Source organism: Atta colombica, unplaced genomic scaffold (assembly GCF_001594045.1).
Source record: "Atta colombica isolate Treedump-2 unplaced genomic scaffold, Acol1.0 scaffold4, whole genome shotgun sequence".
Classification (NCBI taxonomy): Eukaryota; Metazoa; Arthropoda; class Insecta; order Hymenoptera; family Formicidae; genus Atta; species Atta colombica.
In genome coordinates this window covers 69,695-87,635 of record NW_017259508.1, presented here as the reverse complement: position 1 = coordinate 87,635, position 17,941 = coordinate 69,695, and the positions used below count along the sequence as shown (strand labels likewise).

The window sequence follows — 17,941 nt, the reverse complement described above, 5'->3', positions numbered from 1 at the left end:
TGAAATACATTTCACAGTAAAAATTATGAATATTTGAGTGATATAAGCATCTGTACTAATGTATGTATTGACATTATTTATTAAAAATTATAAATTTTGGTAAAAGTTTTAGAAACTCGGAAAAGCTTAATCTTTCTCTTCTTATGTTACTTTGTAATGAGGCATTTAATCAACATGTAAGAATTTGGAGGAATTCTATCACAATTGTTTGTTTACTTATTACAACTTCTGATTCATATTACATTTCTAGTTGTTTCTATAATAATAACTTCATTATATTAATTTCAAATCATTTATTCATTTTATTAAGTATAAAATATCAGAAACTAAATATAATTTTTAAAATAAAAATAAAATAAGGCTTTAATATTTAACAATAATATAGAGTAAAAATTAATTTCGACCGACAATTTTTAGACTCATACATAATTGTTACTGTTTTATTATAGTGATTTCCATCATTGTTTGAGTATATTGGGTGTGGGAAAAAGTTCGTGGCGTTTTTCCCGCTAGATGACATTAAATGCTCAGCAGTCGGCAACTACTAATCGCATCGGCAACACTAGATGTGCGTTTAAAAAGTGAGTTTTAACCTTTGTTTTGAGCCGAAAAAGATTGAAATCGGTGAAGTGGACCAAAAGTTATTTTATTTTGAAAATGGAAATAAATAAGGAAAAAATTCGCTACATTTTGCAGTATCACTATGATAAAGACAAGAATGCTGCACAGGCTTGTAAAAAAATTTGCGCTATTTACGGTGAAGATACTCTATCAAAATCAGCAGCACGGAAATGGTTTGCTCGCTTTTGTGCTGAAAATTTGATGTGACGTTGTCGGTCGACCAATCACTGAAAAGTCCGATGAAATGGTAAAAGTCGAGCGTGATAAGCATGAGCACTGTGGAAATTGCCAGGGAACTAGGTACCGATTATAAAACAGTTTTAAATCATTTACACAAAGCTGGATACAAAAAAAAGTTCGATGTTTGGGTTCCTCATGAGTTGAGTGTTAGGAACATGATGGATCGAATTAACATGTGATACGCTACTAAAACGGAATGAAATTGAGCCTTTCTGAAGAGAATGATAATTGAAAAATGGATCACTCACGATAATCCAACTAAAAAAAGATCGTGGATAAAGAAAGAAGAGAAGGCGCAAGCAATCGCAAAATCTAGATTGACGAGGAAGAAGATGATGTTGAGTATGTGGTGAGACTGGAAGGGAATCGTTCACTATGAGCTGTTATTGTCCAATCAAACAATTAATTCCGAACTCTACTGTGAACAACTGCAGAGATTACAACAAGCAATTGAGAGAAAGCGGCCAGAATTAATCAATAGGAGAGGTGTCGTCTTCCATCCCGACAACGCTCGACCACACACATCTTTGATGACTCGGCAAAAATTGCGAGAGCTTGGCTGGGAAGTTTTAATGCATCCACCGTATAGTCCTGACATAGCACCCCTCAGACTATCATTTGTTTAGGTCTCTGCAGAACTCTTAATGGTGTAAAGCTAGCTTCAAAAGAAGCCTGTGAATCACTTGAAGAATTTTTCGATCAGAAACCACAGAAATTCTATCGTGATGGAATTATGGCTCTGCCCCAAAAATGGCAAAATATTATAGAAAATAATGGAGCATATTTGGTTTAAATAAATTGATTTCAATACTCTAAGAAAAACATTTTAATTTTAAATAAATTTTAAATTAATTTTAACTAAAAAATCGCCACGAATTTTCCCATATCCAATATATCGAACTAGATATTATAGACGGGGAGAACAATGTTGTTATCGATGCTTTATATGTAATTTCTGTTCAATTATTTTTAAAATTTGACAATTTTACATTTATAATCCGTTTCTGCGCCTTACATTTGAAGAGGACACAATTGTGTTGTCGAAACGTCTGTAATTTTCATTGAAAATATTATTTTTTCAAAACATCTTGTGACGGCTCATTAGCAATCTTTTATTCTATATGATAATTTCTAAAATTGCACATTAAATTCATGTATCAAAGTATTATAGTAGGTGCAAATCCACAGTATAACCAGTAGAGACATTCAGCGAAAAAATGCGTGTTCGCGCAGGTATGGCTGCGCAGCTTTTGTTTTGGGCCGGATCCAATAAAATGCAAGATGACAAGAAGGTATTATACCTTTCCCGTGTGAGCAAACATGGCAAAAGAATTTAAGAGCTGCGCCGTAAATATTTCTAAAAAATGGATAAAAAAAAGAAAAGTTATGTTACGTGCAGTATTAAACAATGCAGTAATAATAGTAAAAATTCACAATGCACTTTTTTCGTTATCCCAAAAAGATATCGTAAGATAAAGATATCGTAAGATTTTTATGATTTACAAAAAGTAAGTAGCTTATGCTAGGTTAACTTCATTAAACATAATCAAATGTAATTTTAAGAAAAAAGATAATATTTTTACATTGATTATGTTACATTTACATGGCATCCTTAATTATGTTTTTTAGAGCAAAGCAAATGGACTATCGCATGGAGCATTATATCCTCTTTTGATCCTGGATTTTTCAAACGTTAACATGGCGGATGCTACACTCGTACATCTCGATTCTTCGTTCGTATGCATGACGATGACCGAAACGACGCTACGTCATATGTTTGACTTTGATAAGTGTTTCAATTTAACATTCGAACGATTAGCCCGATTCGTCAATACGATTGATATCAAGTATACGCAATTCTCCAATATCGCGTATCTGAGAATGCTATACGCGATAGCGACATCTTCAATGGACAGCAGCTTGTCGATTGCGAGCTGTTAACTTTAGTTTTTAGTATGTACAAAAACTCAGTGTAATAAGATGTTTAAAAATAAAAGTTTTCGTTTGCATCACTACATATGTACTTTCGTTTACTTTTACTTTCTCCATCATTTACCTCGAAGCACTTATAAAATCATATTGAAAAAACTGCGGCATAAAAAAAGGACTTTTACTCTATTGATTCATTTCTTCTTCTATTGATCATTTTTTCGATATCACGTCACTCCGATATCATCGTGCTCTATCTTTTTCTAACATGCGAGCCATTATTACCTATGCATTTTTTGTGGCATCTAGAGTTCTATAATTCTCTGGTCTGCAAACATTATGATCTCAAGTGTTTGATATGCAGCGCAAATGTAAATGTATTCTAAATAGCCTTGCTATGGCAGAGGATGCTTTTCAGCATCAGTCTTTGCTGAATTTCATCTGCGCGAACATATTGAACATAGTGAAGAGTTTGTATCGCGAGTAATTTTTATAAACGTGCACAAGTATTCTACCATTTAGCATTAAAGGTAGAATATTTTTGCACATTTATGCGATTAAGTGAAAGTGGGAGTAATGGTTTTTTGTGATTTTTTTAGAAAAAATTTGGTTGACTTTTTTTTCCCAGAATATTTGTATAACAACAACAACGATGGCGATAAGTAATTTGCAGGATTTAATAGAAGTTACGAATGTCCCGTTACGAGTATCCCATTGAGGGAATAAGTAGTTTTTCCTTTTTTTATTTATATCAAATTTTTTCAGTGAATTTGTATTTCTAACGTTTTGTTACTTTTCTTTTTCCGGTATCTTAAGGTCGAGGACGATCCTGTGGTCAGACTGCAGTTGTGGAACAAGTTGCGGAACAAGTTGGGGGTACTGATGATCTTTTCGGTAAATTCATTATAAATAATAAATAGATTATTTTCTAATTCACTTTTTCTAATTTATTTTTTATAATACATTTTTCAGGATGTATCTTGTTACAATATAAAAATTAAAGGGTTTATGAACTTCTTTATTACCCAAATGATTCGTCAGACAAACGGCGGGACCGAAAGAGTGGATACGTGGGAGGAATCCGATTTTAATTTAGCCAAACTATTTGATCTCTGGTCTCATATAAGCCTGATCCAGAGCCTGAGGATTAGAATTATATATGTGCATTTTTCTTCTTATATATATATACATTATATTGGATTGTTCAAAAAGTTATTGCGTTTTTTTCATTTGATTTTCAGGTACGTTTATTTAATATACGTAATGAACATTAATCAATGATATATTGGCCATTTTGTTCGATGACCTGCCATCTCCCGGGCAACTTCATAATATCATGTTCATAAAACTTCCCATCCTTCTCTGCGAGAAACTTATCTAAGTGCTGTTTGATGAGGTCTTCAGAAGCAAACATTTTATTCAAGGAGTTTTGCAAGGAGCAAAAGAGATGGAAGTCTGATGGTGCAAGATCTGAGCTATACGGTGGATGTGGTAAATTCATCCCAATCATGTTGCAACAATTTTTGCCGAGTGACCAAACTTGAGTGTGGCATTGTCTCGCATTGTCGTGGTGAAACATCACACCACTTTTACGATTGATTAGCTCGGGACGTTTCTGCGATGGCATCACTTAATTTCTGCTGCTCACAGTAGACATCGGAATTAATCGTTTTGGAAGTAGCTTATAGAAGACTAGTACCTTCCAATCCTACCCATTGACAGCATTATCTTCTTTTGTGGATCTCCGCCTTTGCTTGTCTTTCCGGTGTTTCACCTCGCCTACTTCAACTTCTTTTTCGTCTGACATTGTTGTAAATAATCCATTTTTCGTCGCTCATGATCATACACTTCAAGAATGAATCGTTTTCTTCGCGTTTGATGAATTGATCGCAGACGCTCATGCAATTCGTCAGATGAATTTCTTTCAACTTATACCCAAACATCGAGTTTCAAATGGCCATGAACACTTCTAACGGATACTTTTAGAGCGGTAACAAGCTTCCGAACCGTTGAATGCTTATTTGCTTGCACCAATGCTTTCATTTCATCATCATTAATCTTGGAAGGCCTACCGGAGCGATGAACGTCTTTGACTGAAAAGTCATCATCACGGTCAAATCAGTTCTGGCACTGGCGTTTTTTGACGACATTTCTGCCGTAAACTCGACGCAACTTTTCCCTTGCTTCAGTTGCTTTCTTTTCTTTTTTGAAGTAATAAAACAGAATATAGCGAATATGCTCTTCAAAATTCTTCATGTTCGAACCACAATTGCAAGCACAAAACTTGAAACCGAATCGCGTCAACTTTTTTTTTGGTTTTTAGGTTGAGTGTCAACAACAAAACGCGCGTAAACATTTGACATTCATGTCACGCTCGCATACAAATAAACGTGGACAACGCCATCTATTGGAAAGAATGCAATGACTTTTTGAACAACTCAATATATACTGCTAATGTAATGCTTTTTGTTTTACAGAAACGATAGCGCTTGAATACATTAAAAAAAATTTTATTTTTTTAATTAAATATTTTTTATGTAATATATTATAAATTAAAATAAACATTTTTTAAAATAAATTTTTTTTTCTTAACATACTTCACTACACAAACAAGCTGTTTGCGTATTGAGCATTCGATCTATTTAAATTATTAAATAAAAATTTGATAAAATTTTTGCGAGAAGATGATTCAATGGGAATGACAACGCGGAGGAAAAGATGACACAAAAGAGCAAGAGAGATAGTGTACACGGTAAGTATATGTGTGCTCGCATGGCGGTGGGGCGATGACAGCGATATTGGCGGTCCGCGCCGGCGGTAGGGAGACGACGGGCAGCGGCGGTGGGTGGCGGGCGGCGGCGGTGGGTGGCGGACGGCGGCGGGTGATGAAACAAATACGGAACTCATAACGGAATGTCATCACGCGTATTATATTTATGTGATCCATCGATCTGAGTCTTATTTTTATATAAATATGGAGTTCTGGTTATCTACTGTTTACATAAACAGCGATGTCGGCGGACTTTCCCCGCGCACTCAGAGAACCTGGGTTAGAACCTAGTATACCTACAATTTATCTTGGATGCTCGCGTATATACATATGCACCTAGTGACGCGGAGGTCACCAGTTGACGGACGCGATAATGGAGGTTACTCGGATGCCTGCCTTTTAAATCGTGGAAACCGCTCGACTTTCGATACTCGCGACCGCAAACGATCGCGGAGAAAGCTAGCTTAATGCAAGATGGAGGCAAGATTCAATTTGCAAATAGCGCAGCTATTCACGGCTAGTATTACAACAGAAAATGGTGGAACAATTATCAGCTATCTGGATGTCGATCGAGTCGATTTGCGAATCGGGACAGCAGAGATCGCAGCGGCGGTGGCTACGGTGGACAGTCCTGGCGCGCGTGTTCGCGATTGCGTTTGCGGAGTGATCGGACTATGCCGGACTATCATTGGCAGTTCGGGGCTAAGGCAAGACGATGCAAGCCTCTCTGTTCGATGCAGCAGTCGGAAAACGCGCCGACTCATTGTTAGCAGTGATGCAGGTCATTCAACGCGTCGTCTCTTCGTCAAGAGGACAAGAGCACGAAAGTGAGCTTCCTGGTCGACATGGGAACGGATTTGTGCGTCCGCGGAAGATTGTGATTCGCGGACCACGTCAAAGATCACGACATACGAATTATCTATACAGCAAATGAGTTGGTCATTCATATATACGGAGACGATAATTTTGAATCTTAGAGTAAAGTGTATGTTCGGACAACCAGAGCTCGAATTCTTCGATTATTTAGTGATAGGCGCGGGAAATCGACTTGCCTACGCGCGAGAATCCGATTTCAAGGACAGTAAAGGACTTGAGACTTTGGAATATTGAGCATTTACCGGAGATTCCTGTCGGGAACCGCGGAGATGTTAGAGCCGCTAAACGATCTCCTCCAAAATAACATGAGGGGGAAAGCGCTGATGGAGTGAACAACGCAAGCATAATATGCATTTGAGGCGTCGAAGGTGAGTCTGACTCAAGTGACCTTGCTGACGCACCTGAGAATCGGCGTGGAGCTGGCTCTATTCGCAGATGCTTCGGATCGCAGCGTTAGAGCAGCATTACAATAATGGAATGGCGATTTGGATGGATGGTTCGAAATCATTGGCTTTCTTCTTAAAAAAGCTGAGAACGGAAAGCAAATACAGTACGTTCGATCGAGAACTATTGGCGATTTATTTGGCCGTTAAATATTATATTTCTGACACTTGGTGGAGGCGCGAAAATTCATGATATTCACGGACTACACGTCGCTCGTGTTTGCATTTCGACAGAAGCTAGAGAAGTGCACCCCACATCAGTTCGGATATCTGGACTTTGTCGGACAGTTCATGACGGACATCAGATATGTGGCGAGGAGAACCATACAGCAGACGCCTTATTCAAAATTGAGAAAGGCCAGTTTTCAATTATACGGCGCTAGCAGAAGGCTGACGAGGAGTTAAAAGCATGCATGGATCAGGAATCCGGTTTGTAATTAATGAAAACGGAGATACAGGATACAGGAGTATTGTAACGACGGTCTATTGTAACACGGCGATATCAACGCCACGATCTTTCCTGACAAAGCCATTTTCATGAGCTATCTTTGATTTGCTTTACAAGCAATTTTCTTTGGCACATTTGGGGATCCGAGCAACAGCCAAACTCATAGCACAGCGCTATGTCTGGTTCAACAAGGATTGCCGTAGCTGAGCGTGGGCGTGCCAGCGAACAAAAATTTCACATGTCACAGCACCGAGGAGAAAATTCGCGACGCCTTCCCGAAGATTTGAGCACGTGCATATCGACATTATAGTGCCTGTTTCAGATGGAAAACGGTATTGCTTGATATGCATCAATCGCTTTTCACGATGGTCATTTCTGCTTGAGAACCAGGAGGCGAAAGCCAGGTTATGGCGGTTTATCCGTTTCGGAGTGCCACTACAGTTCGAATCACAGCTTCAAACAATTGAACGAATTAACAGATATAACTGAAAAACATCGCATATTATCCGCAGACCAACGCATGGTAGAGAGATTTTACCGTCAGCTTAAGGTAGCGATCGTTGGACAGAGATGCTTCCGACCGTCCTGTTGGGAATACGCGCGGCTTGGAAAGAGGACATGCAAGCAACAACGACCGAACTTGTATATGAAGAGGTTCACTAAGGTTGTTGGGGCAGTTCTTAGGCCAACAATAACAACAGCCAGAAAACATGAACAGCGCTGCCGAATTCGTCAGGGACGATACCATTTCGATGATCTGCATCCGACCAAAGATACTCGCCATGAAAAGCGACGATCATTCATGTTCAAGGACTTGGCGATCATGCAGTAGGTGTTTGTTCGCCACGACGGACCAAAGATAATGTTGCAAACGCCCTATGATGGTCTTTACCCGATGGTTAAGCGCACTGAGTTTGTCGTGCGCATCCATGAAAGAATATTGTGGTTTCTATAGATCATATAAATCAGCATTTCAGATCCAACGGAGAACAATCAGCAAGTGGCAAAACAGCCAAGCGGAATAACTGGAGTACCAGATAAAAGTGGCAGGGCAAAGGACAGCAGCAAACAGGACGAAGTAAACAGAGAACGTATTATTTTCTCAGGAACGATCGAACAAGAACGAAATCAGGCAGAAGAATTTGTTTCCCGGATCGTCTTCAAGTTGGCAGAGAGTAGAGCTGCACAGTTTTTTTTGTATACATTACATTTATAATTATTACATGTAAAATTATCAAATATTTTTGTTTTTGCGCTACTCTAAATTTAACAGTTAGTCAATTTCACTTTACTCTATTTCATTTCATTTTATTTTGTCTAATGTATATTCAGTGATTATATCATGTGCGATATTTCAAAAGAAAGAAAAATATAATTAGATTCGAACAATTGAACAGGAATCACCCCGCGTATAGTTTATCGCGCTGTAGGCACAGCACTGGCAGGGGGGTAATGATAATATCGCACACGATTCTCGAGGCCAAGCACACGAGATGGTTCGAGATGTTTGCTTACACATGTATGCATACACATGTATTCGCGAAACAATAAAGACATTTAAATTTTCTTTTATTATATATAGATTTCGGGTATTCAGGCGAGTCGAAATCCTTCTTCGGATCCTTCTCAGAATACTTAATTGTAGCAATCACAATATTCAAAGTAATAATTGTATAACATCTAATTGTAGCTTAAATTTAAACATACCTAAATTAAGGTATGCTTAAATTTAGGCATATTCGCCAGGAATGGTGAAAAAGCGAGAAAACAAGAGCGGTATAGACAGTTGGATAATATTTAGAAGCACAGAAAAGGAGAAAAGAATGAGCAATTACGTGTCTCGAGACGAAAAAATCGAGAGAATTATACCTACGAAATACATAGACCTGTACAGACATGCGAAAACCGCATGCGAGTAATAAAGCCAACATACGAATACAGAACGTGATATTTAACTGCTCGTCTATTCGTAACCTTCCTATCATCAAAATAATAATAACTTTATTGAGCGCAACTGTTAACAATGAATACAAAATAGAGCAAATAAAAGTCAGTAATAATTAGTAATCTATTACAGTTACACAACATATATAGGTTGGGCGACAGTTATGCAGCAGATTTGAAGCCATATCTGTCTGACATAAGTAAATACAAGTTTGATATAAAGTTTGACATAAAGTCACAGATAATTAGTTCTGAAATTTCCGAAAAACATACTATTACGCTCATCTCACGTCGTTTATCGGAAATATTAGTAGATTTCGTCGACATCCATTGAGATTGAGGAACGCATCGTTAGGGGAACGAGCCGCTCGGATTTTCTAATAAGATTGTCAAATTGAAAAGTGAGCTGTTTTTGCAAATGGATGTGCTTCTTCGATTTTATTATTGATTTCCGTGGCTATGTTGTATGATCTAAGTTTAGGTCTTTTTTGAATAAACATTCTTTGTTCCATCGTACTTTTGGTAGTCTTTATTCAGAAAGTTCGCGAACGTATCCGCGAGACCATATTAATAAATTTGTTATGAGCGCGATATTTTGGGAGCTCATCCGGGATACATAGAATCGCGAAGTTGTGAAATGTTACGTTCATCAATCGTTACAGAAAAGAGAACTCATATGGAAAATTCGGAAGGAACGTCTGCAATGTCTGCTTGACAAACCGTCCTGCGGGAACTGGAGCAAACATCGGAGTTAATACCGCTGCTTTAAGGAAACTTCCTCAGCGACGGTGGCACTTTAGGCTATTGCAAGAGGTGCAGCAGCTGCGTGAGAAACAGTGGCGTGCTAGCTGAGTACGTAATGTCGACACGGCAACGAGGTGTGGAGATACAGCAGCTTCGACAGAAGCTTCGCAGTTTTACAGTGAACACATAAGTCCTTCCAATAAAATAATTTTGTTGCGGGCGCGTGTAATCGCATTGATTTACGATCTTTGTCGGATGGCGAGGTTGTTATGAATGCGCGTGAATGTATTGACTCGTGTTTTTCGCTCCGTGAGGAGACGGGCAAATTGAAACCGGATAAATTGAAATTCGGAGTGTGCCCTTGCCGGGGCATTCTTCTTTGCACAATTTGGTTTAATTGCTCGCGCAAATCGTTGGATGTCAGAAACAAAGACTGCGGTGATGATAGGAGGAAGGCATGCGCAATGTTGGAAAGCGTACAAAATTTGGACGACTTGAGTTTTGAGGATTTAAAAACGAAATTGGAGTTGCATTTAGGGAAACTTAGTCTTGGCAAAGTTATTATTTGCAGTTTACTAATAGGAAGCAGAAATTTGAAAATAGCGTTCTTTGGTTCAGATATAGAGAGATTGTCGTAATTAGCTTATCCGGAATGTTCGGACTTAATCTGTGAAAAGATCGCATGAGTTCAGTATTTCTCATAGGAATGCTGATGAACTGTTCAGATGTCCTTGAGCGGATGTTGATTGTCAATATTGTATCAGAGTTGAAGTAAAAGAAATCTTCAAACAGAAAAATTCTTGTGCTCGAATTTAATTGATGAAAATTGGAAGATTGGTGCAATGAGCAATTGAACGATCTTTCTATATCGTTCATTCTTTCAAGAAAAGAGTCTGGTTCTTCTTGGCAGGAGATCACGCCTGAGGAAGTCGCTTTAAAGATTTATCGTATTGGGATTCTTTAGAGATTAAGGATGGCGTTCTGTATAAAAGGTGAGAAGCTCTTAATTTGAGAAGGATTGTTTTTCAATTAATCGTCCTCAAAAATCGAATTGAGCAAATTTTGAAAGGGGTCCAGGATTCTTCATCAAGTGGACACTTCGGAGTAAATAAGATTCTGGAGAAAATTCGGAAAAGGTTTTATTGGGCTTTTTAAGCAGGGATACAGAAGAGTAGATTAGAACATGTAAAATTGCAAGAAAGGGACTCGTTGGAAAGGGAAAGTCACCGTCGCAAATTTATAATATCGGAACTCCAGTCGAAAGAGTTCAAATGAATCCTCTTCCGGATTACATCCGGAAACAGATATTTACCTAGGGTGAACTGCTTTAACTTAGGATGAACTGCTGGGTGGAAACATTTCCATTAAGGAACATCAGAGCAATGTTTGTTGTAGAAACTTTTCTTAATCAAGTAGTATCCAGACATGGAGTCCTCTTAGAAGTTCATGGATCAGGGAAATTTTGAATCTAGAATTTTTCAAGAATTATCGACTTACTCGAAATCAAGAAGACGAGAACATCTGCTCCTCATCCTCAATCGGATGGTCAAGTGGAATGACAATACCAAATCATTAAATTATTTAGTAAAATTTATCGCTCGAAAATCAGAAGGATTGGGATCGTTGGATTCCCATGTTCTTGTTGGCGTATAAATCTTTTAATGATGAAACGACTGGATTAATTCCAGGAATGAAACTTTATTTTGCTCAGAATCTTAGACTTTTCCTTGTTGCGGGAAAATCTTCCTAAGTCAGAAAGGTTTAACTAGAAATTATTTAAGTGAAATCAAAGGAAAACTGAAAAAAATTCATATTAATGTTAGGAAACGAGTATAGATATTATTTTCTCTGACAAAGACTTGATATGATCAAAAGGCCAAGCAAATTTATTTTGAAAAAGGTCAGAAAGTTTGATTGTACAATCTTCGAAGAATAAAAGGAAAGGTTTCGAAATTACAAAGTAGTTGGAAAGGTCCCTATTTGGTAATTAAAAAAATTAGTGACATTGTATGTATTTGCAATTATCAAAAATAAAAATAAAGTAGTCATACAGATAAATTAGCTCTTTATATTGAAAGAAAATTATGTTTAATAGAAGAGCAATCTATAAAATAGTTAACAAATCAGAGAAATTTATTGAGTAAAAGAATTATTTATATTTGAAATAATTTTTCGGAAGAAGCTACGTTTTTAATTTCTTTTAATTGCAAAATTAAGCTGTTTCTTTTGCAGATTGTGGCAGCGGAGAGTAATATTTCGGAGAAAAATGATGGTGCGGTGGCTGAATGAAATTTCGACGGAGCAGCCAAGGGACAAAGGGGAAGCCAAAATGAACTTTTTTTTTTTAAAAATCACTTTGCCTACGGTTTTTGAGTTGTGGTTTTTCCGTGGAACGGAGGGCAAATGCCGCAGCGGGGACTGGGGGCAGACTTTACTGCGGTAAAGTCAAAATTCCCCCCCTCCCCTCTCCTCCCTGTTTGAAAAATGAAAAAACAAAGCTTCAAGAGAAGAGGCAAGTGAAAAAGTTTTCCTTCACGAAGATGAGGGGATGCCCGGGTTTCTTCCAGAGAACTAACTGCCCTTAGTGGTAGAATTGAAAAGGGATCTTGTTCAGAAGGAAATTGAGCCTCAAAAGATAATCCTAAAGTTCCTGGAAAGATCATAGCTCGAGAAAACTCTGTTGCAGCAACATAAAACAAGAGCAAGACGAATGAAGGGCCTTGAGTTCGTTTAGTATTGTTGGGATGACAATTTTCGAAAGAACAGTTATATTATGCTTGTCTCATGTTGTTTGCCGGAAACGTTAGATTTCGTCGACACCCGTCAATTGAGGAACGCGTCGTCAGGGAAACGAGCCGCTCGGATTTTCTGATAAGATTGGAAAATGAGCCGTCTTTGCGAACAGACGTGCTTCTCTGATTTCATTATTGATTTTCGTAGCTACGTTGTGTGATGTGAGTTTGGGTCTTTCTTGAATAAATGTTCTTTGTTTCGTTATACTTTTGATGTTTTTTATTCACTAGAGTACACGAACGTATCCATGACAACGACCGCATTAATTTGCTGCACGGACGCGACAATACATTTAAAACAATTAATTCTTAGCAATATATAAAACACAGGCAAATTAGTAAAACTATGAAATAGCCAACTAACACACAAAGCAAATAAGCGAAAGCAAGTTACGGCGAGGATAAAATGAAATAAAATACATGAATGCGCACTATAATCATTCAAATCATTTAGATAATATGTATATGCAGAAGCTCTAATGTTAAAAATTTAAGGCAATGTATTTAGTTATTTCGGAAGAAAATGTAGAGAACCGCGAGAGAGAGCATAAAGCTAGTGGAAGATTGTTGTAAAATTTCATTGGTGTATGAGAACGTAACTGAAACTTAGATATATGATGAGGACAGAAAAGTTGGAATTGGTAACGAGTGTCAGGAAGAGTGTTGAGTGAAAATCAACATTGAAGCGGGATAATTCACTAGGAAGATATGTAGGAATACCAGTGCGAAGGACGTTATAAATCAGGTAACATAAATGGATTATGAAACGAAAATTTTCAGCATTCAATTAACCAGAATGCTGAAAACAAGGAGGAATATAATCATATTTTTTAACACCATAGGAGAAACGAAGACACGAATTGGATTAGCTATACTCTATGAAGTTGACGCTGCTTAAAAGAATATATAATATCAGCATAATTAAAAGATACAACTAGAGATTGTGCAACCTATAATTTTTGAGAGACCGATAAGACGTAAAGGATATGGTAATTTAAGATGGAAATATGCAAATTCTATACTTAACGATATAAAAGACCATGATGAGTCAATGTGCACGTCAAGAACTTTAATAGTTGTGCTGGAAATTAAAAGAACATTATGAATGGAGATATTGAGAATAGGAAGGTGAGCAAGTAAAATAAAGGAGCCAACAATTAGAAGCGAAGAATTTGGATGGATTTAAATGTAGTCCATTAGCTATCGATCATTTAACAGTTTGTTGAAGATCATAATTTGCGTCTACAGCAGAAAAAGCTTCAGAGGATTTGAAAGGTAAGAAGAGCAGAACATCATCAGAATACATATAAGATCTGGTGGTGATAATTAAAGAAGGTAAATCAGCAACAAACAAATTAAATTAGTAAAGGACCAAAAATAGAGTCCTGAGGTACTTCAGAGGAGATCTTGGATATTAAGGAAAAATTAGAGAGCTTATGAATAAGGACTTGTTGAGCGACTTGAGAGCGATTAAAAAGAAAAGATTTTAGAAGCAACAAGAGAAATCATTTATGCCGTAATGATATAACTTGCAATTAACAGCTCATGATTAATTATATCAAATGCTTTAGGAAAGTCTAAAGCTACAAGAACCAAGCCATCATCGAAGAATTTCAATACAGAATTGATAAATGAAGAAGAGAAATAGTGGTGCTGTGAAAACCAGAGTGACGTTCCGGAACAATATCATTTTCACAAAAGAAATGGCTATTGCATAAAAATGAACGCTCCAGAATTTTTGAGAGAAGAAGAGGAAGAGTACCAGGACGAAAAGATGATGGAGAGGAGGGATTAGATGTCCTTGGGAGGACAACTATAGAATGCTTCCAAGTTGTAGGAAAAATTCCTATAAATAATAATTCCTATAAGCATGCATTTAGAATGAATAATAATGGCTCAAGGCAATTAGGAGAGGAGAGAAGTAACATGTGTCTTGAGAAGATCCAGAGGAAATAAGTTTTATTGTTTTTGAAAATATTATAAAGATCTGTCATATTGATTGGAGAGAAACTCATTAAAAATGAGAGGTTAAATACAAAGAAAATGATTAATGACAGAATTAGAACATGAGGATGGAGGAAGTGATTGTGAGAAATAATTATTTAAATTATTATGATTAAGGAGATGATCAGGGTAGGAGAAGAGGAACTATAATACACATCCAGGGAAGATAAATTTTTCCAAAAATCACGAGGAGAGCATTTAAATAAAGTGGAATTTAGAAAGGATTGCTTCTCGCGCCTAATTGCAGACGACACCAGATTACATAATTTTTTATAGCATAGCCAATTATCATAAGAGTTTCTGACATATTTGTTCAATACTTGATTTCTAATTTTTATGAGCTTACGAATCGTCTCAGTAAATCATAATGTTTTCAAAAAAGTTTTCGAAAAAGAACATTTGTGTGTATGCGAAGCAAAGCAATCAAAAATATTAATTAAATTTGTAGTAAAGAACGAAATCATACCATCTACATTATTCAGAGCATGAAGCTGTGACTAGTCAATCCGATTAATCATATTGTCCAATTCTTCATTCGAAATTGAGTTTAGATTACGACAGAGTTTCTTACGCGAGTAATGATGTGATTTCGTAATATTTAAATACGCATAAATTACTCGATGATCACTCAATCTCATCACACACTCCTGATTCTAAGACTAGTAACTCAAGAGATACGAATATGGAAATATTAAGGCCAAAAGAAATGTGCAATTACTTGTTATTCTTGTAGGAGTATCAATTATTTGTTATTGAGTACATTGATATAATATTATGCAAAGTATATAATGCAAATGAGTATCTTGTGGATTCAAGAGATTGATATTAAGATCATCCATACATATAATGTAATCAGTGCTGCAGTAAATATTAAAAAAACATGTCTCAAGTGCATGCAACACTTGAAGACGATAAACAGAGAAAATCGCAATTCTTTTCGCTTTTATTAAAGTATACAATCGCATCGACAATCTCGATATTGAATTTGCAAAAGGAATGCGCAAGTCTATGGGTGAATAAAACAGTGTGCTACTTACATAAGGCCACATTACTACCCCGTGTGCCATAATTCCTGTCCGCGCGAAAGAGGAAATGATTATCAATAGCAAAGATAGCCGAATCATTTCTCTCACGAAGCCACGTCTCGGAAAGAGCTATCAAGTCGGCAAAGACAAATCAAATTCTTTACATACGCAAAATGAGGCGCAAGAGATCTTATAATTATGAGCAACACGAAAATTGTCTGAACATGATTTAAAAATTAAGCGAGGTATTGCTTAAAGTAGGTAAAGAATTTACAGAATCGTAGGATAATCTATCTAAGAGAGAGGACGGGATAGAAATAGATAAAGATAAAGAAATCGATAGAACACATTTGGACTGCGTTCAATTGATTTCACGCTAGATTACAGTTCGCATTAGAGAATGGAGAGGATGCTATTAAGTTTGTAGATGTGACAATCATTAAGAATAACAATTACTTAGAGTTTGATTCGTATCATAAGCCGACTTATTCAGAGCGTTATTTAAATTTTTCATTCTCACATCCAATATCGCAGAAAAAATGGATAATTATGGAAATGACTGATAGAGCTGTTATTACTATAAACTAAAATTCCACCAGAAAAACATTAAGCTTGTAATTGATATTTTAAGGATTGTATTGATCTTTTAAGGAATGACTACTCAATAAAATTTCATTTTCGACATTATTTCCACAAGACTAAAATTTTTGCTTTCTAGACGTGTTTCCTGTAGAACAAAATTTTTTGATTGTTAATAATTCGGAAGAGATTGAGAGGACTCCTTGGTTTTGAATTCCTTACACAAAAACGACAGCTGAGAAATTTTTAATATAAAAAAGAATAATTAAAACTTTATATATAATAGCATTTTATATAATAACAACAAGTTCAACAGGTTTATCAAAATCCAGAAGGACAATCTCCCAAAAAATCAGAACAAAAATATAAAATATAAAATATAAAAAATAACATGCAAAGATTGACGCATCTTATGTGAGACAAATCAATAGGAAATTGAATACTAGAATTGTGGAATACCGCAATCATATGGAATATTAATGTACAATCTGACTACAAATCATAGAATTAAATTAAATCACTTTGATTGGACTTTGATTGGAGAATGTTCAAATACTGGATAATGAGAGATCTCTAAATAAACGATTAATTTCTGAAAAAGCGCACATACACATGCAAAAGACTTTGATCAGACACACACAATTTACGATCAGACACTAATGGAATCATGCGTACAATGTTAAACAAGTTGACCAATTAATTCGTTTCTTTAAAATTTTCTTGTACACTTGTTTCATGATTTTACTCTTTCTTCAAATATCAATATGTTTTATGTTTTAAGTTTACAGTTTGCGTCACCAAAATCCGGACAAATCGAACAATTTCTTTAACAAAATGTTTTTAATGAAAAATTAGATATTACAAAAAATCCTTTTTCATGGCACTTGGAGGATCCCTGTAGAGCATAATTATTCGATTTATCCCTCATTAGCTTGAATGATGGCCTCTATTCTCAGTCTGAAGCGTTCTCACGTTGTGTAGCACTGTCTATGTCTCAATAGCGGTCCTTAATGACGTCACATTGGGATGCTTGTTTGTGATCCCGAGACTTATTTGTGACTTTTTCAACTATGCTTCATATGTAATAATCAAGGGATTTAAATCTGGGCTATTGGAAGACCATAATTTTTTGGATCAAAGTATATCGACGTTGTCTGAGAGCCAATTTTGAATTAAATGATTCATATGAGTCGATACACCATCCTGCTGAAAAACATATGGCCTTCCGGACGTCGCAGTTTCCATCTATGGCTTCACTACATCCATCAGAACGCACAACGATTGCCCTAGATTATTCAAAATCAGCGAGCCCTTTCAATGACTGCGAGGGTCCTCGCGGTGCGTTCTTTCGAATGATTCTTCCTCGCTGAAATATACTGAAACATACTGAAACCTTCTAAAGCCGTAGAAATGTTGAAGTGTTCTAAAGCCATATATTTTGTTACATCACAAACGGTTGATTTCGGGTATCCAAAGAACCGAATTATTTCCGTTGCTGAACGCCCAGCGCGAAGGCATTCGATGAT

At 36.5% G+C, this 17,941-nt stretch overlaps 1 pseudogene; it reads left to right on the top strand.

Annotated features, from left to right (window-relative positions):
* Window positions 1-1,355: 1,355 nt before the first annotated feature.
* LOC108691118 lies at window positions 1,356-1,654 on the top strand (annotated as a pseudogene).
* Window positions 1,655-17,941: the final 16,287 nt, after the last annotated feature.